This window comes from Salarias fasciatus, chromosome 8 (assembly GCF_902148845.1).
Source record: "Salarias fasciatus chromosome 8, fSalaFa1.1, whole genome shotgun sequence".
NCBI classification, from domain to species: domain Eukaryota; kingdom Metazoa; phylum Chordata; class Actinopteri; order Blenniiformes; family Blenniidae; genus Salarias; species Salarias fasciatus.
In genome coordinates this window covers 17,824,973-17,849,495 of record NC_043752.1, presented here as the reverse complement: position 1 = coordinate 17,849,495, position 24,523 = coordinate 17,824,973, and the positions used below count along the sequence as shown (strand labels likewise).

Below are 24,523 nucleotides of genomic sequence, written 5' to 3'. Positions count from 1 at the left end.
CTTCCAGTCCCGAAGCCCCCGCTCCTTTCCAAAAGGCGTGATCCACCGCTGCGTTCGGCTGCTGATTTTCCAGGAAATCAGCCTCGTGCATGTAAACAAACAGCCATGTGTAGATGAATATGCGGCTAATTAGCCAGCGAGTCGTCACGGATGGAGACTCCAAACACAGCCAGCCTCCAAAATGCAGATTGTCTTGTTTATTTCCAATCAGACTGAAACACACACTATTAAAATCACTTGGTGGGTTTCTCTGCAACAGCCCGTCTCCCAAGGTGTAACGTTAGCGTGGACACAGAACAATGCCACAAGTGTTCTTCAGATATAAATCTGCAGTACAGGGGAGAGTGTTTGCCGTCTGCAGAGGTCTGGTGCACGGAGTCAGTTTCTTATCATCTAGCTGAACACATCACTATTATTAGCCAATGCACCTATGTGGTAATAACTCCAGAGGAAACATGTTTACCTTCGGCAGCAAGCGCACCCAATTAGACCACATCAATGCCGCGCCGACACACAAACGCCGAGGTGTGCTCCGATAAAGCGTGACGCGACTGCCAGGCCCCGCCGTTATGAAGACTACTACCAATAAACATCTCAATGCACTGCAATAACATGCGTGGTTATCATTCAGCGAGGCAGTTCTCCAGGAGGCTGTCGCTGCCGAGGAGCCTGCCGGCAAGCCACCGCACACCCCGGCGTGGAAACGTCTCCTCGCTGCATTAAAATCTGGTAAATATGAGCAATCTCTCACTGCGAAAGGTGAAACCGAGCCCGGTCCGGGGGGGGGTGGGATAACTTCAGCGAAGGTTAGGCAGTGCAACTGAATCTTTCTTCCACACAAAGAGTGGAAAAAGCCGAGAGCGTGTCTGCCAGCGCTGGATATATTAAACACAGCCACTCCGTACCGGAGCCTCTGGCTGCACAATTCTGAGAGCAGGAAAGACCTATATCACTGTATACAATACATCAACGGCCACCGCCGTTAATTTTGTTCCCATTCTCTCCCCTGTCTCTTTCCTCAGGGGTTTCCAGTGGCGGGCCGGACGGAGCACACGTGTTTTGGTTTACCTAGAGCGGAGCCCTATCTGAGCCCGGGCCCGGAGCAGACTGTGGGCTTTGTCTGTGGCACCATTAATCAAGTGTCCTTTAACAAAAACAGAAAACCAGATGAGAGACAAAGGGAAGAGACGTGGGGGGTTGGTTCTTATTTAGGTAGGAGAAAAAAGGCAGAGACTAAAAAAAAAAAAAAAAAAGAAGGAAGAGAGGAGAGTGAGAGAGAAGGGGGGTGCTTGACCCAAATCCAGGCCTTCAATAAATCAAGCAGCAACAATAACAAGCAAAGTTTTCATGTGGCTTGACTGATTAATCAGGTTTTTTTTTTCCTTTACAAGGGAAGCGCAGAACTCTTTTTTTATACCCCCCCCCCCCCCCCCCCCCCCCCCGTTTCTCTGTCCTGCCTCTCTGGAGACTGCAGTCAGTAAGTGAGTCTTTTTATGTGGGGTGTTTATGTCTTCATGCTGCAAGGTTTCAGACACGGAGCCCTGAATCGTTCATGGTTTAATGAGAGGAAGGCCTTCGCTTCATGGTGCAGAGGAGCAATTCCACCGAAGGTCTCCAGCTACATTAATGGTCCACAGGAAGGATGGCAGCAAGATCCACACACACACACACACACACACTCCTGCATGCAGAGACATTTGCAGACCTACAAAGTCAGAGGCAGGGTTGCTTCCTATGATATATAAACAGATCCTTCTTCTTCTTCTTCTTCTTCTGGGTGTGTAGCAACCCTCCGAGACTGTTAGCGAGGTGCCGATCAATGAGCGCTGAGTGTGGACAAGGAGGTCTCAGGATCAATAAGGGGCCATTACAGAGATGTGTCTACTGGGACGTGGGAAGGGGGGGTGGAGGACGGGGTGTAGGGGGGGTTTACATCTGGGGCTCCTGACACCTTCCCCTCATCAGCCAGGGATTTTCACTCCGGCAGTGCGGGGGACGCCTATAGACGGTAGAAATCTCAACATGTGTAGCACGGTGAATTAAAAAGACACACACACACACACACACACACACACACACTCTAATGGCATCCCAGGAGACCCGAGCCACACCAAGAGTGCTTATCTCCGTCTCCTTTTCTCAGTCTCCTATTTTCAGCATCCTCATCTGGAATCTTCCTGTGAGGTGTGTGTGTGTGTGTGTGTGTGTGTGTGTGTGTGTGTGTGTGTTGGCGGCTCCTCTGGCCTCTCTCAGTCACTTTAGGAGCCATCGTCTCAGTTTCCTCCTCCTCCTCGTCTCTTTAACGGAGCACTGCAGTGTCACCGGAGCAGCCGGCGCTGCGCTCTGTCAGTGGAACAGCTTGATCCTAAGACTCTCTGTCACCGCCGTCTCATCCTCCACAACTCTGCTGTTCACAGAGAGGCTCTTCCATCCTCTCTCTCTCTCTCACACACACACACACACACACACACATACACACACACACACACACCACTGTTTGAGTTGCTCCACCAAAATGTCTGGCAGTGACATAATCCCCCCGACACTTCCCGTTTTACATGTTCTAGAGAAGTCTGCAAAGATTTTGCGTAAAGGTTTACTGACGGTCTGAAGCATTTCATTGAGATGACTGTTGGGACGGGCCCCGGGCTGATGGAGGTGTAATATAACTTAACTGAGTGCAGTTTCAGCCCGTTACATCCATATGAATGACAAGTGAGCTGAATCCATTTTATAATGCAAAGACCTGCATGCTAATGCAACAGCGCCCACTAGCGGCCTGGCATGCTAACTACACAGTTTTCATGCATGTTGTTTCCGTGTAAACAGACACAGTTTCCAAAATGATCCTATTCTTTAAAATGACTGCTTTGTCCAAGTACCATCATCATCATCATCATCATCATCAATGTTATCACACATGGCAGATTTACCTCAGAACATGCAGGATTATTAAAGACTTCAAATTGTATAGGTACTTCAGGCAGATAATAAAAATTCCATTGTTCCAGTACACACAATGGAAAAACAGGCAGCCAGAGCCAAAGCTTTGTTTTTCCGCCACATTAATACAGTTGCTAATCAAACGAACATGCACACAGATGAGCCAGTCATGCAGGCGGCTGAAACCACTGAAGCGTTTAATCTTCCTGGTGAGAAGAGGGAAAAAAGAAGGCTCTCCTGCTTCCCACTGCCTTCTTTTCTACAGACCCCGTCCACCATGAGCTCCGCCCTGAGAGGACGGTTGAAAATGGTGCGTTTGGATGATGTTATGGAGAAGAAGGACTATTAAAAGTCAGGCAAATGCTTTTACCAGCACTTATGAAATTGCGCTTGAGGTGCCATGTCGGCTCCTGCAAGTGCCGTCCAAAAAAAATCCTTCTGTGGCTGATCAAAAGGACTGCGCTTGTGTGCATGAGCGCAGTTTTCAGGCTGGGCGAGCAGTCCCCGTTGGTTTGGAAGGCCACAGCAGGCTATAACAACTACAGGCTGGCCGGCCTGTTAGCAGTGGGCCCTCTGTTTCAGCAATCTGGGTTCTCTTTGCCTTTGGACAGGGACCAGGTCAGGCTGCACAATACACCACTGTGTTTAGAGAAGGAGGGAGAAAAAGAGGGAGAGAGGCAGAAAAGGAAAAACTGCAGGCATGCAAGTTTCTGCCTGTACACCACCCTACAAGAGAAAATAGAAGACGTGTGTACAAAACTGTATGTTTAGATTGTGCACATACTGCACGTGTGTTTGTGTGTGTGTGTATTTGCTGCGACTGCCAAGTCCCCTGTCTTTGATTCGGCGTTGAAACAGCCGACCTTCAGTCCGTGTCTCCATCATTACGTCGTCATCGGTCGAGTCTTCGGCCTAGCTCAGCACAAACAGCCGTTTTCCTGCCGGCCGTGTCTGAATGGCGTCGCTGGACCTCTGATAGAGGTCGTCACACACATCTGTGTCAGTCTGAAACAACACGGTGGAGGGCAGACGCCTCGGCCCACGCCAGTGCGTGAGCCGGCCTGCGCCCCTTTAAGGAGGGCCGGGCGGCACCTGTCCCTTTAAGATCTATTTCTCACAACTTGTGGGTTCGGAGCTGAGCAAGCTCGCCGGAGCGGAGCGGGGCGGCGCTTTGCTGTGCATGTATGGTAACTGAAGGAGGGGGGGGCGCGCCGCCCAGCCTGCCAGCCCACCACAGGGAATTTGTTTATGTTTCCTCGCTGCCAAGTTCCTGTCAGGAGGCGCCCCAAAGAGGAACTGCAGACTACTCGGGACTGTTAGCTACGCCCTCTTGCCTAGAATGACTGGGGTTTACTGCGTACAGTATCGGGTGGTGCTTTACAGCTACACTCAAATCCAGGGAGGTCTCTTCATCAATTTCAGCGCTCTCACACGCTCACACACACACACACTCCAAAACACTCGCTCTGCTGTTTGAAAAAAGCAGCTTCGAGAGCCCCAAACTTCATAAAACAGGTTCCAACAAAAAGCCTAATTTATGACTCCCAAACAGATTAACACCAATTTTCTGAAAATGCCAGTACATAAAAGAGCACAAAGGCATAGTTTCATTAAAGCAACACTTTACGACTGGCACTTTGTTATGCTGTGGATTATGGGTATTGTAAAAACTGAGCACCACCACATAAAAACACAGTAAACAGGACTGGTAAACTCGTGGGCATCAGTACAAGCACTTGTGGGAATAGGAGCTAAATCTCAATTACTCTGCCGCTAATGCGAAAGAGAAAAAGCCTTTTCCGACTCCCAATAATACACACAGTCGTGTCTCAATGATGGAGCCGAGCTGCCAGAAGGCGGTTCGGTCTACACAGTGTGTGTGTGTGTGTGTGTGTGTGTGTGTAGCGTACAGTGTGCATGTGTGAGTGAGCAGAGGAAGGAAGGGTCAGACAAGGCCACGCAAAGGGGCGTGGGACCCAGGATGGCGAGACAGAGGAAGCGATCGAAAGAAAAGAAAAAAAAAAAAGGGGAAGAACAAAAGATGGAAGCGCGGATGGAAAGACGTAGGCTGAGATTGAGTGTACCGGGTGAAAGCAAAAAAAAAAAAAAAAAAAAACAGGAAGCAATTTACGCCGGTTTGGACGGCCGGGCGGACAGCGCCCACTCCCCCATCACACGCTGGCACGTTTCGCTGCTCCTCCACTGTACGGCCAGACAACTCCCCATTAACACACACAATAAGGCCAACCGACGGCTGAGTGCATGAACGCACACCACAGGGCAACGCGAAGAAAAGAAACGCAGCCCGTCTCGTCAACGCCGGTCACCGCTGATAAAAAAAATGCACTCAAAACTGAAAACTTCAACCGGCTGAGCATCTGCTTCTGCTACCGTGTCGACGGTGAGGAAGTGAAGAAGCAGCATAATCTCACTATTGGAAAGCTTCCCGATCAACGATCTCAGCAGGAGAAAACACCGGCTGAGCCCGAAGCAGGTTACTCAGCTGTGACTCTCCCAATTTGACAGGTTTGTGTAAAACTGACGAAGAACCCCGAGTCACTGAAATGTAAAAACGCTGAAGAGGCTCGATGCGCTTCTTAATGAGGCTTTCGGCTCAATAAATGGCAACCATGAGTGTCAACGGCGCTCAAAAACTGAACGCCAAAACGATGCGTTTTCACTTGAAACGTCGTGTTTTCTTGTTTCAGGAAGAAGAGGCGAGCGTACGGAAACGTCAAACGTGCTAATTATAGCAAAGCTGCAAAGCAAAAAAACAGCACTTCGTCAGGAGTGGATCACTCAGCTTGTTCCAGCTTTGGTGGGGAATAACTACACACAAACAACACATTTCATTTTTTTCTCAAGTTTCCGTGTAAAAAAAAAGGAAAGCCCAGCGGAGTCCCACTGTAGACGGAGGGAGAGGCAGAGAGTTCGGCAGCCGCCGCCGACCTACCGCACAGAGTGTGAATCATTAAAGGCATGTGTTCCACATCAACTGCCGGGGCTGCTTCCCAACCCACTTATGAGACTGGATCTAAATTATGATGGGGAGGGAGCGACAGGGGGAGGGAGGGGGTTAAATACCATTTTACATGGAGACGAAAACCCAAACCCCAAACCTGCTAGCTGGGAGAAAGAGAGGGAAAATGAGTGCGCGCACGTCCTGCACGTACCTCCTGCCAGCTCACAAAATAAAACTGCGATGAATAAATGAAGCAGCTAATGGAATAATGACACGATTTCCAAACGTGTGACGTTTCGTTTTTGGAGGAGAAGAAGTGAATAAGACGGAGAGAATAAACAAGGCGAAAGAAAGCGCCAATACGAACTGAAAACTGACCTACTTTAATTCCTACATGTTTTTCTGGCTGCCTCCTCCAGTTTCTGACTTCACAAAAGTCGAGGCGTCACGGCGGAGCAACTTTCCCCGAGACAAAATAAAGCAAACGGTGGGGAAAAGACAAAAGAGGAAAGAGAGCTGCACACACACACACACACGCACACACACACACACACACAGGAGGCCAAAGTGCCAGTTCTGGTTGTGTCCATCAGATCAGCCGAACACCCAACTGGTTGCCAAGAGGGGAGAGTCGGCCAGACCACTTGTCATCCCCGCTTACGACACACACACGTCTTCCGTGGGTGTGAATCTGCGTCTGTGCACCGAGCGCGCTCCCTCCGCGGCGCTCGCATCCAGCGGCGGGGGAGTGATTTGTGGAGGGAGTCTGCATTCTTCTGGGTATCGGCCGGGCCGCATACCATTCTGCTTGCCTCCACTCGGAGGCTGGCACAGGGGGGCAGGTGTTTATCTCCGCCAGGGGAGGAGGGGCGGGAGATCACCTTCCACCCCCGCCGGGGCCAGGAAGAAGAGGACGGGAAGGGACAGGACGCGACATGAAAGGACAGGACAGGGGAGGCAACGCGCGAGGAGACCAAATGGAAGCGGACAGGCCAAATGTAGCTCTTTGATTGGCTGCAAGGAATCAACCATCGCTTTCCTTCCTGCTTGGAGTTTCAACAATCAGCTAAAGCAGCATTCAACCGTTTCAAGAAAGCAGAACAGAGTCAAGTGGTATTATTTATGCTGCCAAACCGTCTTTTAGCTGATAAAACTGAGACGAGTCAGAACCCAAAACGTCAGTTTACATTTAGAGAGATGTTTTCTTGGAGCCAGTTTCAAATGTTTAACAACTGTTTTTGTCATTTTAACATGACACAGCAGATCTACCTGCTGCCAGCCGTAACCCCGATGAATCAGGCCCCGGATCAGGCTTGATCCCAGCGCTGAGGACACAGGACAGGAGACACAGCACTGCCTTAAAAGCCAGTCAAAACCCTGTACAGTTAGCTGTTTATAAACCCCAGCACAAAGCTGGTGAAAAGACGCAGCGTGACAGAAAATAAAATAAAATAAAACAAGACTTCCGACCTAATCAAGAGCTCCACTCCGAGTGCGACCGTCAGCGGGGCAGCTGACATGACAAGAAACAACAACTAATGTAAATACAGCCAGATTATATTTGGTAGCCACATGCACAAAGTCGAGCGTGGAAAGTCCAATTACCCAGAGTCGACAGCAGCGACAAATTCGGGCTTACCCCAAAAACGTCAATCTCCCTGTCCTTGGCCAAGGAAATCTCCCTTTGAATCAATTGCAGCTCCTAAGCTCTGAGGAGAGAGGAAGAAAGAGAGAGAAAGAGATATTTGAAACCCGGAGCTTTGTGGTCCTTATCCACGTGCTGCAGACTCAGTGGCTCTCTCGCCTCTCTGGCACAGAAACGCTTCACTACATGAAAACTCTGACACTCTTTTTCCCCTTCTCAAACTCTGCAATCTCTCCACCCTTTTTCTGCAGCAGATCGGACTTTCTCACTCGCTGCATTTGTATCCAGACATCATGTGAAAAGCGGAGTGAAACAGTGCTTTTGTGGTGCGTGATTACCTTGGGCCTCGGCAGGCACAGTAGCGCTTATGGCCACAACTCAATTACGGCAATGTGAATCAGGTGGCGGCCCAGAAATCCCCCTCAGCTTGATGCACAAATAGGGACACAGAGGCGCCTTCATTGCCGAGAGAGAGAGAGACGAATCTACAGTGGCGTGTCATCCCCTCATAGGAAGAGCAGCCGGGCCGTTGTCGTGCAGATGAATAGCCGCTGCAGACAACGATCTCGCGCCACCGGCTGGGCGCTATTTGTGAATAGTGACGTTTTGTTTGTGCGTGCTGCGTCGTTACTGGGAGTCCGGCCGCAGACCCAAATTGAAAGAGTCACGGAGCACTTAGGATATCTGATAAACGGCACATTTGTGCCGTTGGAAGGCTCGGAAAATGTTGCGCGAGATCATTCTCTAACCAAAAACAACTGGACGAAGATTGCCGGACGGCGGTCTGCACATGTTAAGGAGGCACTTTGTTGGATTTCGCGGATTCAGCACAAACACCAAACGGAACAATCACAGTCAATCAGATCTGAATAGAAAATTGGTTTGTGTCAAAATCACTTACAAACAGTGAGCTCATCCTGTCTTCCTCCGAGTGGAGAAAACAGAGACCGTCTCTCTCTCTCTCTCGAGCGTCCTGGATAGACCGTCCCTCCAGCTCCACACTAACTGTGTGCAACTGTGGACCAGGACACGGTTTTCCGAAAGCACGCTCAAGAGAAAGCAGTGACATTTAAAACTGCGGTCTGTTTGAGTTTATTTCATTACAGTTGTCTCTGCGAGACAACAACTTTCTTTATTTGAGCTAACAAAGAAAGGAGCGCGCTGTCGCAGAGCAGAGCCTTCCTGGCAGCTCCGGGGACGGCTGCTCTTTGCAAGGGTCAAGACATCAATGGGGGGAAAAAAAAAAAAAAAAAAAAAAAAAATACCCTCCTTCCAGGCAGACGTGACCTTACTGCGCCTTTTTACGAGCAGCAAATTAATTCCACACTCAACCGTAATCAAACGGCTCCTGAACGTAATAGAACAGTAGAGGCAAACAGCAGCTCCATTTACCAACAGCAACTGTAAAAAACTGCAGCTTAAAAAAAACAAACTAAATGTTATACCAGGCAACAAAAACAAACTTTGCATGCATGTGGGATACAGTGACTGAAAAGAAATCTGCACAAACACAAAGAACTGGGTCACTGTTATAAACTATATAAAACCATTGACTGGCTTATAAGTTGCGACTGATGCACCCGGTGTATGATTGTGGCAAACTGCTGCAGACGAACAATCAGCCAGTGGGCTGTTCTGTACCGAGACCCTAAATGACTCCCCGTGTCACTTCCTCTTTCATCGCACGCCCTCACTTCCTCACTTTGTAATTCTGAATTGTGTGTATTCTTTTTTATTTTCTTTTGTTCCACGGATCTGAGAGCTGTCTAATTTCTGGAGAGAGGCGATGAGGTGGAATGTGGACAGAGGTTATGCACATGTGTGTGTGTGTGTGTGTGCGTAAACGTGCGCACGGACCTGGAGCCCATACGCTGATGAGAGCGGACAGGAGTAGCCTCAGGTAATCACATCTTTATCCCTGCTGATGGGTGGAAGCAACTGGCTGCAGACGCTCACCTTTAACACATACAGACACCCGGGGACGGGACGGCGCCCTCGCCGCTGGAGCGCTGCCAGACAAGTCCATCTGCTTTTCAAATGGAGCCCAATTTACCAGACAGAAGATTGCTCAGGTGCACACGCGGCAGGTCACATGCGGCGGTCCCGCAGGGCCGCCCGGGACTCGACTCCGGCGCGAGCGAGCGAGCAACGGGGCGCCTGGGACGGCGCTTTGGTCCCAGCTCGCTTCGCTCGGCCGATGATTTAGAAGTTCTGACAGGAAGCGGTCCATCTCTCAAGTCAAATCACTCATTCCTGGGACGGACTCACCTCCGCGCCGTGACAGCGGTGCAGACGATTCGGGGCTAATAAATACAAGCGCGACTGTCGGCACGATCAGCAGCCTCCGAGTGTGTGTTTCCTGAGGAATGGCAGCCCTGGGGCAAGAGTCACGAGCTCATATTAAAACAGACACAATGTGTTGTTTTAACTTGCTCTGTTCTATAAAATTCCATTGGCGGAATTTCTTCACACACACACACATTTCTAAAACACAAACCCCTCTTCTCAAGGCTCCGACTCTCAGCGGTGGAAAGCCCCTTCAGTGACACAGAGATCACATAACCTCTCCTGACATGGTAGGATAGCACTCCCAATGGAAAGATGCAGATTCACACATGCCGAGCGCCGGCCAAGGCTCCAGACTGCCATTGTCCTTCAAAGTCATCCAAAGAAAACAATGAGGAGGGTCACGCGAGGCCCCCAGTGAGCTGGCAAACGACCAGAGAGAGAGAGAGAGAGGACAGAGCCAGTTTCGCAGGCAGAGAAAGAGGAAGAGAAAGAGAGATCGGGAGAATCTAATCCACTATGACAGTGTTATACGGAACAGCAAGTACAAAATACGATCATCTGGGGACAGGTGAATTCCACTAATGTTCAATCACTCAGGAAGAATCCGACACCGCTCGAATGGAAAAAATGTCAGCTTGGTGATGTAGAGTGCAAAAACACACATGTAAAGGAGGGACGTATATTATCTCCCCAGCCGGCGCTGGGAATTATAGTTACCACAACACACAGGGAAAACTCATTCGCCCAGCCCGGGGTTTTACGGCAATATTTTATGCTCCATAATAATAAATAAAACAACAAATTACATCTTACACAGCGAGGGGGGGAAAAAAAGGCCTTTATGAGTGTAATCATCTCTGGTCAAAGGTATAAAAATCACCACAATATCAAAGGCGTGGACCGAGGCGATGTTAACCATTCATTAGTGCCGAGTGACCCTTATTATAAAACCATCTTTGTTGTCATTATTCATCTGGTATAAAATGCGAGCCTGTTAATTCAGACTCACGGTGTCGACAATAGGCGGTCCACAAAGGGCTTGGAAGGCACAGTCCCCCCCCCCCGATTGGTCTTTCATATGCTAATGAGCGGACTGTTTGGGCTTTACTGGCCTGGTTGGAAATGATTTAGGGCGACTCTGGTGCTCGGAGCCTTTATGTTGGGGCTGGCTGTGGGGGCTCATATATCACTGTGATCATTAATCAATTAACATCTCCGAGCCACCTGTCGGACACGTCGGCGCACAAAACATTCCTGCCCCCGGGCAGTTGCTAGACGATGATCATCAGGAGCGCCGCCATTACCTTCCAACCCCGTGACACCGGCGCCCCGCCCCCTTTATGGTAATCCCCTGATGGATTACATAATCACACCCAAACACCGTTCTCAACGTCAAGGAGCGCTCTGAGTGGACGCTGCCGCCGTGGGGGCTTTTATGGGCCTGCCCCCCTCTCCCCCTCGCCTCTGCAATTCAGTTGAACAGAAAGTTGTTTTTTTTTCTTAACATGCATTTGCCATCCACTGTCAGAAGCAGAAAAGGCCCGGGCAGAGAGAAATCGACGCCGACCTTGAAGGAGAATCAATACGCTGACGGCCATTCAGGAGTGCTGAATGCACGCCGACGCCGGGTCCTCCATTGTTTTAAAGGCAACCGCCCGCAGTGGGGTATTGATGGCTGTTTGCTATTGATGACGCGTCACAGCCGCAAACACACGCGAGATGGAACGGCCCGGAGTGTCCGGGTCTCTGGGACATCCGTCCAGAAAAGCCATTCTGTTCAGACGAGATGGAGTTAAACCGACGTGCGGCGACGGGCTAAATTCTGGGACCTCTGCGCCAAACACACACACACACACACACAGACACACACGCGCGGAGGCTTTCTGGCTGACTGTTCATTCATCACACACTCGGCCTCAATCACATCCGCCCAGGGATCTCCTTCTCTGTTATGGAAAACCAAAGAGGGAGAGGCTGATAGGTGAATTTTTCATGGTCTGGCTTGTTTTAAAACTCTGTGACCTCTTGAAGCCACTCGAGGCACTTTGCGGCGGGACCGATGGTGACTGGAAACGCCAATCAGGCTTTCTCTTTGGCAACTTGTGTGTAAATTTGAGCGCTAATGCTGCAACTATGCAGCCCTGACAATGAAAAGTTAACCTCCTCTCATCCGACCCCCTAAAAACCCCTTCGCATTTCTTCACACTTTTCTTTTTATATTTGGAACTAATTCCTAAAAGCAGCTGAGGAGATAAGTGGGACTAAAATTAGAGCCTAATCCGCCAACCCTCAATGTGCGGACATGGAGAAAGTAGATTTGTCAAGCCTTGATTTAGTAGTATTCTTTCATTGTAGAAGTAGCACTCTTCACGCAGCTTAGCGGTACGAAACGGCTCAATCAGTCTCGTGTGGAACGTTTCAGCGGGAAGAGGACGGAGGCGAGAACCTGGCACACCATCCCGGGGCTGTTACCGCGCTGCATTCATTGTTATTCCTACCTGTACAGCGCTCACGCTCTCAGGGTTACCCCTTGAAAAATGACAGTTGCCACTCTAAAGGCTTCAAACATGAGAGCTGCTTCACTTGGGGATTGTAGAAAATCTGGGCCACTGTGCTGGGTGTGTAGAAGTGTGTAACACTGGGCTCGGCACAAGAGACTGAGGTTCTTTCTATTTTTTTTTTTTTTTTCCTGTTAAAGCCAACCAGCTCAGGCAAGAAGCCAGCTTCCAACATTATCAGGTGGATTTTGAAAAGAACAAAAGCTCCTCTGCTATTCTTTACACTGCCAGTGGAACAAAAAAAAAAAAAAAAGGAACAGAAACCCCCCCCATCTAACACAGATACCGAGTGTGTGGATGTGAGATTGTGTGTGCATGCACATAAACCCCCTTGTCCTTGATGTTTCAACCAAATTCATTTCTTCAAAGAGATTATTTTCAAGATAATCTCACGCTTTCCTTTATTTACTTATCCCTTCAGTCGGTCTTAAAAAGTGGTTGTGATAATAGAAGTGGAAAGGTCAAAGCTGAGGCCAAGAACACATCAAGGAGGGCCTATCGCCGTGGATCTCTCTCTGTATCCACTCATAAATGTATTTCAGAGGACACACAATATATACTTTTGGAAAGATAAATCTGGGAGGAGAAAACATTCTGACTGCAAACAAGGAAAAGTGCACTGTGGTGTTGCCTGGTATCTGTTGGTGGTCAAGCTGAGTGAGGGGAAAACATTATGTCCTGAGCAGATAAATGCTTTCCAGAGGGCACGGAGGCAGCGGGGAGGAGGAGGGTGATGGGCAGCGGGGCAGAGGCTTGACCTCCCAGGGTCAATAGGTGATTAGTGACATTCATCATACCTGCAGGAGCCGCTAAATGAGAAACCAGCGAGCTCGTCTCTCGGGAAACCCAGCCACATTTCAACGTCCAAGTCCAGTGGAGGCTGAGCCCGCTACTGGCAACCAGATGCCTTGTGTTTATGACAGAGACAAATACTAGTATCCCTAAGTGGAAAAACATGCCATGCTGGCACACAGTAGCGGCAGTGAAACATTACATCATTTGACAATTTAATGAGCACAGCCTGGATCAAATCAGGAGTTTAAATACCTGCCAATGCCAATACAAAGGCTTTTATTTCATGCTTCATGGGACAAGTTAAAAAATAACCTTCACTTGATAGGACAACAGAGGGCGGCGGACGAAGAGCCTGTGGTTATGGGTGTAAGGTATCGAAAGACACGGAGTCCGTGAAACCACACTGACATTCACATGTTGGGAATCACAAAAGAGCAATTGACTGTAAAGGCCACGTTTGGTGAGGACTTATTAGAAAACACCCCGCCCCCACAGGACTGTCCAACAGTGTCCCCGCTAATAAACACGGCAGCTCGGGACGGTCTCGTTGGTCGGGACAATCGGACATGAGTCTGAGTGGGAATCTTGGGCCAGAGGCCAAGCGAGGATAAGAACATGCTGTTGTGCGGAGCACAATTAAGACACACTCATGCAACACGCATCAATCAAGCGGGGATGACAGAGGATTTTGCAAATAAAACAAACACAGCCCTCTTGTTGGACGTTTCATAAGCAGAGCATGGGCAGGAAGTGGACAATGATTCCACTGAAGACGAAATGTACAGACATAACACAAATTAGAGCTGCTGCCTCTCTTTCATTCCCCACGCCTCCAACTCACAGGAGGGCTGAAACTCTCGCCTTGTCATGTGATCCATATGAACCGTATGTTTCTGCTCCTTTAACGACTATTAACTGAACATAATGCTTCATATTGTTGAGGGGAGAAAAAAAAACTCTAATCAAAAAACCAAGACGCTGCCTTTTCATGCTCTGAGCTCCAAACAGTCTGCAAATAGTTCTTCTTTTCATTTTTCACATTCCTACTTTCACAACTGTTGGCTTTCACTTCGGAATGTTTGCTGTGAACTATTCACAACCAGATCACAATGGAGGGAAGGACTTTTTTTATTTTACATTTGTGACGGCTGAAAAGTAGCTCGTCGTCTGCGAGTGTGTCGACTGGACTGACGGTGATCCAGGCTGCACCGGCCATCTGGAAGCGCTGTAAACACACCGTACCTGCCAGCCGGAGCCACACAGGAGTCAACGTGTGTTGTTGTACGCCGTGCATTGTGGAGCAGATCTCTTCACTATTTCTCTTTATGTCGGGTCGAACAATGCCGACTCTTTGACGCACGTTGGTTCAACACCTTGAGAGTTGATGCAGAAAACCTCCGTCCAAACGCATTAAAGACAGCAGAACACACCACTGAAATCCAACGTCCTTGGCTTCCATCACACTGTGTATAACTCTTTTACAGATTTCATTAATATAAATACTACACTGAAGTCCACACACACACACACACACACACACAATCTATTGGGTTTCACGTTGAACAAACAGAGAAACATATTGAAACTGCATTGATGTGGTAGTTTACGGAGAGGCTGCAGCGCAAATAAACGGCAACAGCTGCGTCTCAGGATGATTTGTAGAGAAGGAATTGAAGCAATCAAACCATCTTTCATGAATTATGTCAAGCCCCGTCCCATTTTGCTCCTTTCCAATCATTTGTTTATCACAATCTATTACCCTCCTTTAAACATTGGAGGGTATTATTTAACATGCATAATGACATTGCAAGTCAGTGAATTGGAAGGCTCTGTGACCAAACAAGCAGCAGCTGGACCATTTTAATTAATATCTTCCAAACATATTGGAAACGTTGAACAACACTGAACCAGAACATTGAACAAAGCCAGATTCTGTTGTTTTGACTCTTCTGGGAGCCAGCTGGCAGGTAGAAACCACCTCCAAACGTCAGCGTTTGGCTAAAGGGCTGCATTGGAAGCTGTGTTTTTCATGCTGTGGATGAAGAAAAAATATTTACATCCTTTCCAAACCTCCCCGCCACAGGAGATACTCATGGTTTTCTGTCGCTGAGGCAATGCTAAACAATGTGGACCACAGAGCATTAGCGGGGTTTAGCGGATCGCTAGCTCACCGTTCGGACCGCGCTCGAGGTTTTAGGCCTCAGATCGGATAGCTTTTCCACTTTATCAGCTTTTTATGAGGGCAGATCCTGCCATGGCTATATGAATAGATGTTTTTCTTTATTTTTTTGGTTTTTTAGGGTTTTTAGAAAAGAAATTGCAACATTTTTTCTTTCAGTGATTGGTGCAATTTTTCATGAACCTCAACATCTTCTGCAGTCATAAAATAAAAAATCACTGACAGCTGCTCTGTCTTTATGCTTCCACAGAAACTTAGCATTCAGGAAGTTATTACTTTAAAACTGTCGATAAACAGTGGCGCTACAGCTGTCTCAAAGCTATTATAATCAAACTTTGCAATTCCTATGCCGTTCACGTGCGCGCCGAACCACGAGGAATCATCTGCATGGAGGAGAAAACGACTGCGACCCATTACGGCGCCGCGAAACTACCGCTGAAGCCCATCCGCGAAAAGTCCTGACAGATTGAGTCGAGAAGTACAAAGAATTATCAGACGCTCAGTGGCAAACGACATCTGGGACCAAACACACGACTGTGGACGAAAACACAGCCAATGTGTGAATTGGCAGCTCGCAGCGATCGGAGCAGGCAGCGGCGGCGAAGACAACCGGGGATGGCTGATGTGTACAAATGAGGGGCTGAGCAGAAATCACGCCGGATCAGAGCGGAGTGGTGCAGCGAAGCCTCCTGGAACACAGTCAACACATTTCACACACCCAGGGCCTGGAAACAACACGCTTGGGGCTTCCACCTTCATTTAGATGAAAATGGACCTCCTTGGGAGGAAATAAAGCCATTTTTAACTCCCCCTCTCGCTACGAGCCGGCCTCCCATAATATGCCCAGTCAATGGACTGTGGGTCTATTCAACTGCAGGCAGCCCACAGCACAGCTATAAATAATGTAGGGCAGCTCACATGAAACCCTAATCACCATTGTGCTGTCACCCAACAGAGAAGATTGCTTGTTTAATTTACTGCACCGCATCTGTCTCAGTTCTGCCCAATTTAGTTTCACAGTTTCAATGGGCAAGCACTCCGCGTATTTATCAATATGCTTTTCAGCCAATGCCATGAATCAATAACAACGCAACGTTCATGTATCCAAGCCTGCGTGTGTGTGTGTGTGTGTGTGTGTGCATTTTCTTTTTGCTTGATTATGTGCATGTGCCACAAAGAGCAAACAAGAAAGCTGCAGCTTGTGAAACAACAAAGGGCTGGTTGAGAAGAAGCCATCAACACTCAATAACCGCAGCTCATTATTGGCCATATACGACGTTCTTCATTACATTACTATTCCATTAGCATGCAGACATTTGCATATTCCAGTCACCTCCTTGCAGAGGCTGTTGATCATAAATGGCAGCCATATGCTGCCTGGTGCGCCATATTACAGAATTATTACTGCGACACAAAAAGCCAAGAAAAATGGAAATGGTGTTGACACGAAATGAAGTACAAAACCAATCAGAGGATCCGCCGTTATTGATGGCGCCTCGCAGTCGCGCTGAGCGAATGTGTATCACAGCCCTACAGCCTCGCTATCAGAAATCTGCAGTGCGGGGGCCTCTTTTTCTGCTTCCTGTCCTCCGTTATTTCTTAGCTCCCTCTCCACATGTACTGTCCATGAAGTTTATTTATGTACACACTATCAGCACATCGAAAGGCTCTACGGCTTTTATCTGCACACGATGTGGAAGATTAACGAGAAGGCAATAAACCTGCACAAGTAACTACTTGGTGATCATTTCTTGCTTTAATCCCTTCTTTTTTTTCTGGGTTTATGTCTCGATCTCTAGCTGCAAACACAAAAAAAAAAAAAAAAATCAAGTCAGCTAATAGTCTCGGTGCCGCCATGCTTCGGCCCGACAGTGATTTGGCGCGATGGCTCTTCACCGGCTCTCCCGGCGCAGAGACGACAGCCCGTGGAGGCAGAAGCAGCAGCAACAGCTCACTAACTACACAGACTTGGACGAAGGAGCAGAGCAGCATGATAACGACGCCATGAGCCAAGCCATTTAAACACAGAGCTAGGTGTTCGGGCCAGCGGCGGCGAGAGCAGGCGAGAGCAGGATCATCTTTGTTCGGGACCATTATCTCTCCGCCGTGGCGTTCTTCTCACACTGATAAATACGACCCCGGCAACTTGAGCTAATGTGCAAGCAGCTGCAACGGCAGCAGCTGGATGATGCACTGTCAACTGCCTGGTACGCCCACACAGGAGGCACAATGGAGACGACTTGTTTCCCCGAGATCGGCGCTGAAATGCTTTTGGTTTTGGAGGTTTTGGAACGGGGGAGCGGCCGCTGCAGAGCACGCTCACGTGTTACGTTCCCTACAGCCGACACAACAGCTGTCGGGAGCCTCGCTCAGGAAGCTGTGATCTGTTATGATGTGCAGCACGGCGGCCAGCAAATAGTCCCTCACAGCGGACTCTCCCAGTCTGCAGTTTATTTGTAAATGTTTGTAAAAGTTAGCGTAATTTTTACTCTGCGGTGGAGTAATTGTGCCCACAAACCCCGGAGTACAGATGTGGCCGTTTCTGTTGAAAGCGCCAACCACGTTCCAATCATGCGCCTTTGCAGTCAAACAAAGTGGATTATATGGAACGATCCAACATGCCGTGTTTACGCTGTTCTGGACTCGGCGGTGGAGGCTTCCTTCCTCCAGCCGTCGAGACAATCCGGGTTCGAGCCGGAGAATATGCAGAAGAAAAACTCACTGCTGCACGCTGACTGACAGCAGACGCTCACTGGGCTCGGATGACGACTGCTACTATCAGGGAGCATTTAAGGGCAGGCGGGCCGGCCGGGCGGCTGTGTAAGTGACACTGCTATCTCGCTGGCTGTCGGGCTGCTGGCAGCAGAGGGTTAACTTGGCAGCTCGGCTCTAAGAAGAATATTAACAGCATGTCCCTCGGTGCAGACCGAGACACAGCAACAGGAAAAAGGAGGATGGAGAGAAGAGGAGAAATGGCAAGGAGCAGGGAAGGGAAAAAAAAAAAAAAAAAAAAAAGGGAGGTGGGGTGTGTGCGAATCCAATTTCCAGTGACAGTGCACTCAGGATCACCGTCTCAGTAAAAGACCATATCATCTGTCAACGTTAATGGCAGTGTCCTGGGGAAAATGAGGGAAAATAGAATGAAGACCCTTCATTAAGAAGGCTGGAGGGACGGGGGGGGGGGGGGGGGGGGGGGGGGGGGGGGTGTATCGAAGCCATCGGTTTGCTCCACCGTCTCACTGGGAAGATAAATATATACACAAGCTATTATTTGTGCATTTACAAGGTGGCGGTGCAGCTGCGGCGGAGAGCCGGTTATCACGCTGCAGAGATAATATTAGTGCAGATGTCTGAGGGGGAATCTGTGGCTCAAAGCTCAGAGCTATCAGCGGGAATGAAGAGGTCGGCCCGGCTGCCCGGTAGGACGGCTGGCAGCCTCGCCGGCGGGCCCGGCCAGCCCGTCGCTCACTCGGCGCTGTGGATGTACTCAGCGGAGGCAATTGATACCATTGTTTTATGGAGAGGAGGGCGGAGGGAGATTAAGAAGCAACAATGGCGCTCTTTCACTGGAAATGTCAGCCGTCACGCCGGGGGACTGTCCGACTGGGCAGAGACGCTTTCGCAAAAAGCCAAGGTACAAAACCAGTGTGGAAAATAGTATGAAATTCTGTGACGGGGGCAATGAAACGCCCCGACATGGGCCAGGGTGTTCACATGCCAATCGGTGGAAATGCAATCTCAGGCATGGGACAGGCGGCTGTGGGAAACTTCACACAGCAGATCATGTGAGATGATGTCAAACAGACACTTCAAACAGCACTTCAACTCATTACTGTTTGGTGTGATCTCCAAGATTTGTTTCTTTCAAAAAAAAAAAAAGAAAGAAAGAAAAAACAGAAAAGCAGAGCTGCATTTCTGCAAAAACACATCAATGGTTTCAAGGACTATCAACAATCTGCTGCTTGAAACACATTCCAAATCAATAACCTGGATAATAGGTTATATGGGTCTTTAGCTCAGCCTCATTAGGAAAAAAGGAGACAAACGTGGCCTGATTCTCCGGGCAAATTAACATAGCGAAGAACCGAAAATATCCCAACCGATGATCCATTCTGGGACATTTTATTACAAGAGTCTACAACAGAGAGACACAAAGTTTTTCTCTGAGCGCTTTGATAACTCTGCTGGCCTTGGACCTCTTTGAAAATCTCACTCTGAAGGCTTGAGGTGAATATAAAACGCAAGTTGAACCGAGGTACCCTGCCGCTTTAAGGCTGGGATGAAACCGAGTTATTCTACCACTCTGACCTAATTGCTCTCTGGCTCTCCCAACACGAACACTGGGAGCCGTGCACTCTGACACGTAAAGATTATTTAATACCATCAAAGCCATAAAAAGAGGAATAAAGGGAGGCAGCATGGAGGAGGGGGAGGGAGGGAGGAGGTGGGGGGGGCACCCCTCACGTGACTGGCAGGCCTAGTTTGCTGCGAGGGAAGCGGCAGAAAGTGAATCAGTATGCAAAAGCCGGCCTGTCTAACTGCCGCTGGCCAACACGAGTGGAGCTCCCACATCCCAACATCACAGCGGCTTCTCCTCCCCCCCCACCCCACTGGAAAAAAAAAAAAAAAAAAAAATCCCACTCCACTTCGGCTACACTCTCCTGGTATCGGCTCCCACCCTTCCACTCTCCTCCTTTTCCCACACTCGCCCCGGTCCCCAAGGCGAAGGCTACGTCACTGGGCACCACAGCAAAACCACTGTAATATCCCAAATTCACTTCTCCTCCTCCTGTCGGATCCGGGGCCGCTGTGACTGGGGCCAAGCCCGCTTTTATTAGCGCAAAGCTGCCCTGCTCGCTTCTACTGTTTCCCTGTTACGAGTTTCTTGCTAATAAACTGAATTTCTCTTTTTTTGGCAACACGCGTTATGAATCAACAAGCTCTAAAAAATCCTGCCCACGCTGCTGTTTCCTTCCCACTGGGCGAAACTGGAATTCTGCTATGTCTTTCTTCACTTCAAGTATTTCCTACTCCGAAGACAAAACCAAAAAGAAATAAATGTGGCAGCGTGTGTGTGTGTGTGTGTGTGTGTGAGTGTGAGAGTGTGTGGGTGTGGTTGGGTACAAGTGTTTACTGTTCAGTAAGCAGCGAGTGACATGGACAGGGTGCCCTGCCATTGTGGGGAGCGTGTCTCATCTGTCAGAGCCCGGCCGCTCGGTGCGGCACCGCCACAGCCTCGTGAGTCAGCCTGGCTTGTCAACAGCATGGTAGCAGCCTGCTGCGGCGGCGGGGGCGGCGGCGGCACGTCTGGAGACCGCTACAAGCCGGAGCGCCTCACACACTCGCTACAGAGAAAGGTAGGTCACAGAGATCAGTCTGAAATGTTTCCTTTTCACTTCTGAACGGGCCAGTCCTGCTGAACAATCTACTAAAGCCCCGGTTCCACAGCACGAAGCCGTCTTCCTCTGTCCGTCCCTCCTCTGTCCTGCTTCGTCCACATGGAGCTGCAGAGCAAACGATCCCCTAAAAACCCTCCATTAAATAATGAATGATACGGTATGAGATAATTACAACCGTTTTATGCTAAATATTAAGTTTGAAATAGGAGCCTGTCATTAGAAAAAAACAGTTCTCTATCAGAGTCGATGCTTATCCATGCTAAGAGCCACTAAGTGCCTTCACCAGACCAACTGTTGGACATTTCTTCAACGGTCTGTCATCAGCGATGGATTCAGATAAGCCCGCTGTGTCTAACTCTGCAGGAATGTCCGTATGAAAAACAAATTACCTCCACATATGATCTACTACACTTTCTCAGACTCATTCCTGGAGGACTGTTGATCTGTTTCCATTTTTTTTCTCCTGGTTCCTTCCTGTGTATGTTTTAATTCAGCATTTAGTCACAGAGAAATGTCTCTGAATGTGTAAACTCCAAACAGCCTTCACAATCTCATCACCGCTCATCTGCTAGGTTCATTTGTTCCACGGCAGATAAGCAAAGCTGTCATTGAAATTTCAAAACATACAAAAAAGAAAAAAACTCAACATATTGAGTCACGACTGCCGTGCAAATCCTTTCCACGAACTTCAAGAAGAAGAAGAGGGACGCCGAGGGGGTGGAGGGAAGTGAGCGAGCGTGCCGCTGCTCTAATGATGCACTTAGCGTCATGTCAAAATCCAAACACGTTAAGGTTTCAAAACCCACTGTTCACTTGAAAGAAGCGCCCACGCCCCGGCCACGCTCATCAGGCTCACAGAAAACACTCGGCTGTGTAATACCTGGTCTACGACACACTGCAGCGCTGGCTGGTCTCACAGAGAGAAAACACCATTTCCAAAGGCTGGTCGCTAAAACATGACCGTTCCTGTCAGATAAGCTCACATCTTATCTGCAGCTTTATTTTTAGACGAGCGTGACCTGCGTGACAGTGGATCTGGTGCTGCTCGATGGCTCCAGAGCGGATTAAAAACATTTACATCAAACAGGTCATTACCACAGGTGTAAAGCACGAAAACAGCGTCTCGCCTGAAACTGTCCAATTATGGCAAGGGGACAATTTCAGCTGTGAATCACACTAAGAGAGGAGGCGATGAGGTGGGAGAAAACCTTCAGACACACCAGATTTCCCACTGAGCGAGGCTCGGGGGAGTCTGTGCACACGACAACGCTGAGAGTTCTGCAGGAATTGACAATAACAACAATGGCGGCCTGCAGAGCATCACGACTCCCGGTCCAGATGCTCCTGGTTCACGAACTGCATCGGTTTCAGTGTCTGCAAAACTTTTTTGCATCGAAAAAGCAAAAGCGAAGCCTTTTTCTGGTGCATCTGGGGCTGAATGTCACAGGTTGTCGCAGGAAAGGTCAGGCACCTTCGTCCTCCAGTCTTCCACACAAAACAAATCAAGTATGCACCATCACACACCCGGCACGAAGGAGTGTGCCAAATGAATGAAGTGCACAGGGAAACACCTTGTTACAGCCTTCAGAGGAGGGTAACGAGCACTGTAATCTGCGGTTTTTACAAGACAACAATTTACAAGATAACACTCCAGGTTTCTCATGCTGCAGGGTGTGTTATGTCGTAACACACACACACACACACACACACACACACGCCGACATGTCATTGGAGGAGATGCAGACACTTTAAATCGCCACATTATCTTTGACAGGGGGATAATCAGGGGTGTTAACAAATTGCGGGAGATCTCTGCCAGTTGTTTCTCCTTCTTTCGCAGCGCTACCTCGAGGCTGTCGGGCGGAGGAGCGAAGCGGCGCGTGAGTCTCGGGTCATCAAGTTTGCGCAGCGGAGGAATGCAAGCGGTGGTCGCTCCCCGTCCACCCAAACGTGCACGCGAGAAAGTTTCTAAAACGTGCGCGGATAGCAGAGGAAACGCGGGGGGGGGGGGGGGGGGGGGGGGAATCGGTGCACGCGTTTCTGCACGCACGGCAGGAGGCTCCGAGCCGGCTGTCAGGGCTGGGGTGAGCCCCGCAGCGTCGCTCCGCAGCCGGGTTAGCTTCCCTTGCTAGCCCCCGCAGACATCCAGTGCACGCAGCCCGGGTGCTAAAGCAGCTACAAACTCAGCAAGAAACACCGACAACGCCGGGTGGAAATGCCTCCATGTGACCCGTGTGCTGACAGGTGTTGACGGGCTGTCAGTGTCCGGAGGTGTGCGCCGGTACCTGGGACCTGTTGACTCCTCCTCCCCGCTCCCCGCGGACTCTGCGCCCGCAGCTGGAGGCTCTCCGCGGCGGGACTTTCTCTTCTCTTTAAAGTTTTCCCTCCGCTCTCAAAAGCTCCCCAAAAAAACGGAGGCTGTCGCCGGGAATATCCACCCCGGGGGGGGCTCTGCTCTCCTCTCCGACGGCGCGAGGCGGCCGGACCGGCTCCTATCGCTGAGCGCTCAAGTTCGGCTCGCGCGCGTCGCAGGAAACCATCGCGGCAGTCACGTTCAGCGGCGGAGAGCTCGAGCTCGCGCTCCAGCGGCAGCAGCAGCGGCCCCGCCCCGCCGTCTGAGGGGCCAGTCCTCCCCCCTCCCCACCCCACCCCACCCAGATGTGCTCAAATCCAGTCAGATGACACTACCCAAAAAAAAAAAAAAAAAAAAAAAAAAAAAAAAATTAAAAATAAATAAAACTTCATCACGTGCGCCCGAAAAGGTCAGGGTTTGGTAACTTTGGTTTGATAACGTGTTTTCCCTGCGAGTAAAGACACATTCTTTCACAGTCATTATTGTCAACAGTGTCATTATGCAATTTGCATAAGAGGAAATTACACTTCCTCTAGTGAAAAGCAGTCTAAATTAGTCCCTTCCAAATATATAACAGAGGAAAACTATGATTTTAATCATTATCTTCACCATTTTTCAATTTGACAGCCCAAAAAAGCACATATTTGAGGTTAAATGATGTCTCAGAACTGTGTAAATGTAGGTGAGACTCTCTTTGATTGTCCTGTTTTGGAGAGGTCTGCAACCTTCATGACCAAAAGATAATTTTCAGATTTTTTTTTCCCACCAAATCAAATTTAATTAAAACATGTTCAGATTTTAAAATAATTCTAACAGCTGCTAAAGTTTCATTAAACATTTCATTGCATTTTCAACTGTTTTTGTACCTGATTTTAATGATTTAATCCTTCTTTCCCAGCATTTTGTGGAGAATTTTTTACCTATTATTACAGAATAGAAATAGTTCATTAATCTCAGATGGAAATTAATGCAATTATTGGCCCACACAATAAATGACAAGAAAGGTGCATATCAAATAGCACAGTATAACAATTAGATAAGTAATTTTTAAATATGTTTATGTGCAAGGCTTAAAGGTGACTAATATAATCAGAGGAAGTATGAAATTAACCAAAACACAACAAACAATGTTTACCAGAAGGAGGTAGAGAGTCTTATGACTTCAGGAAGGAAGGACATTTTAGTCATTAGAACCATTTTATCTGTTTTTAAAGCAGTTTTGCTTCATTTATGTTTTTTGCTGAGGAAGTCACCTTTTTCCCTTTTTGTGAAATTGCAGGGTTTTTTTTTACTGTGTTCAATACAAAAAAAATTATTTTTGTATTTTCAAAAAGACACTAAAGTAGTAGACATTCATATGAATACATATCTATCCTAGAAAAAAATGTTTATGCAAGAAT

The 24,523-nt window shown here is 48.7% G+C and overlaps 1 protein-coding gene across 6 annotated transcripts in view; it reads right to left on the bottom strand.

Annotated features, from left to right (window-relative positions):
• Window positions 1–23,309, bottom strand: part of raraa (retinoic acid receptor, alpha a) — a 131,708-nt gene extending 108,399 nt beyond the window's left edge. For 3 of the 6 annotated variants that reach the window (XM_030098319.1, XM_030098321.1, XM_030098323.1), the window contains exons 1-2: window positions 23,056–23,309; window positions 7,545–7,614 (exon numbers count right to left, since the gene is read on the bottom strand). The gene's annotated coding sequence lies outside the window, so the exon portion shown is untranslated. The remainder of the gene's footprint in view (window positions 1–7,544; window positions 7,615–23,055) is intronic. The other 3 variants (XM_030098320.1, XM_030098322.1, XM_030098324.1) reach the window with 1 other exon arrangement.
• Between the last annotated feature and the right edge of the window lie 1,214 nt (window positions 23,310–24,523).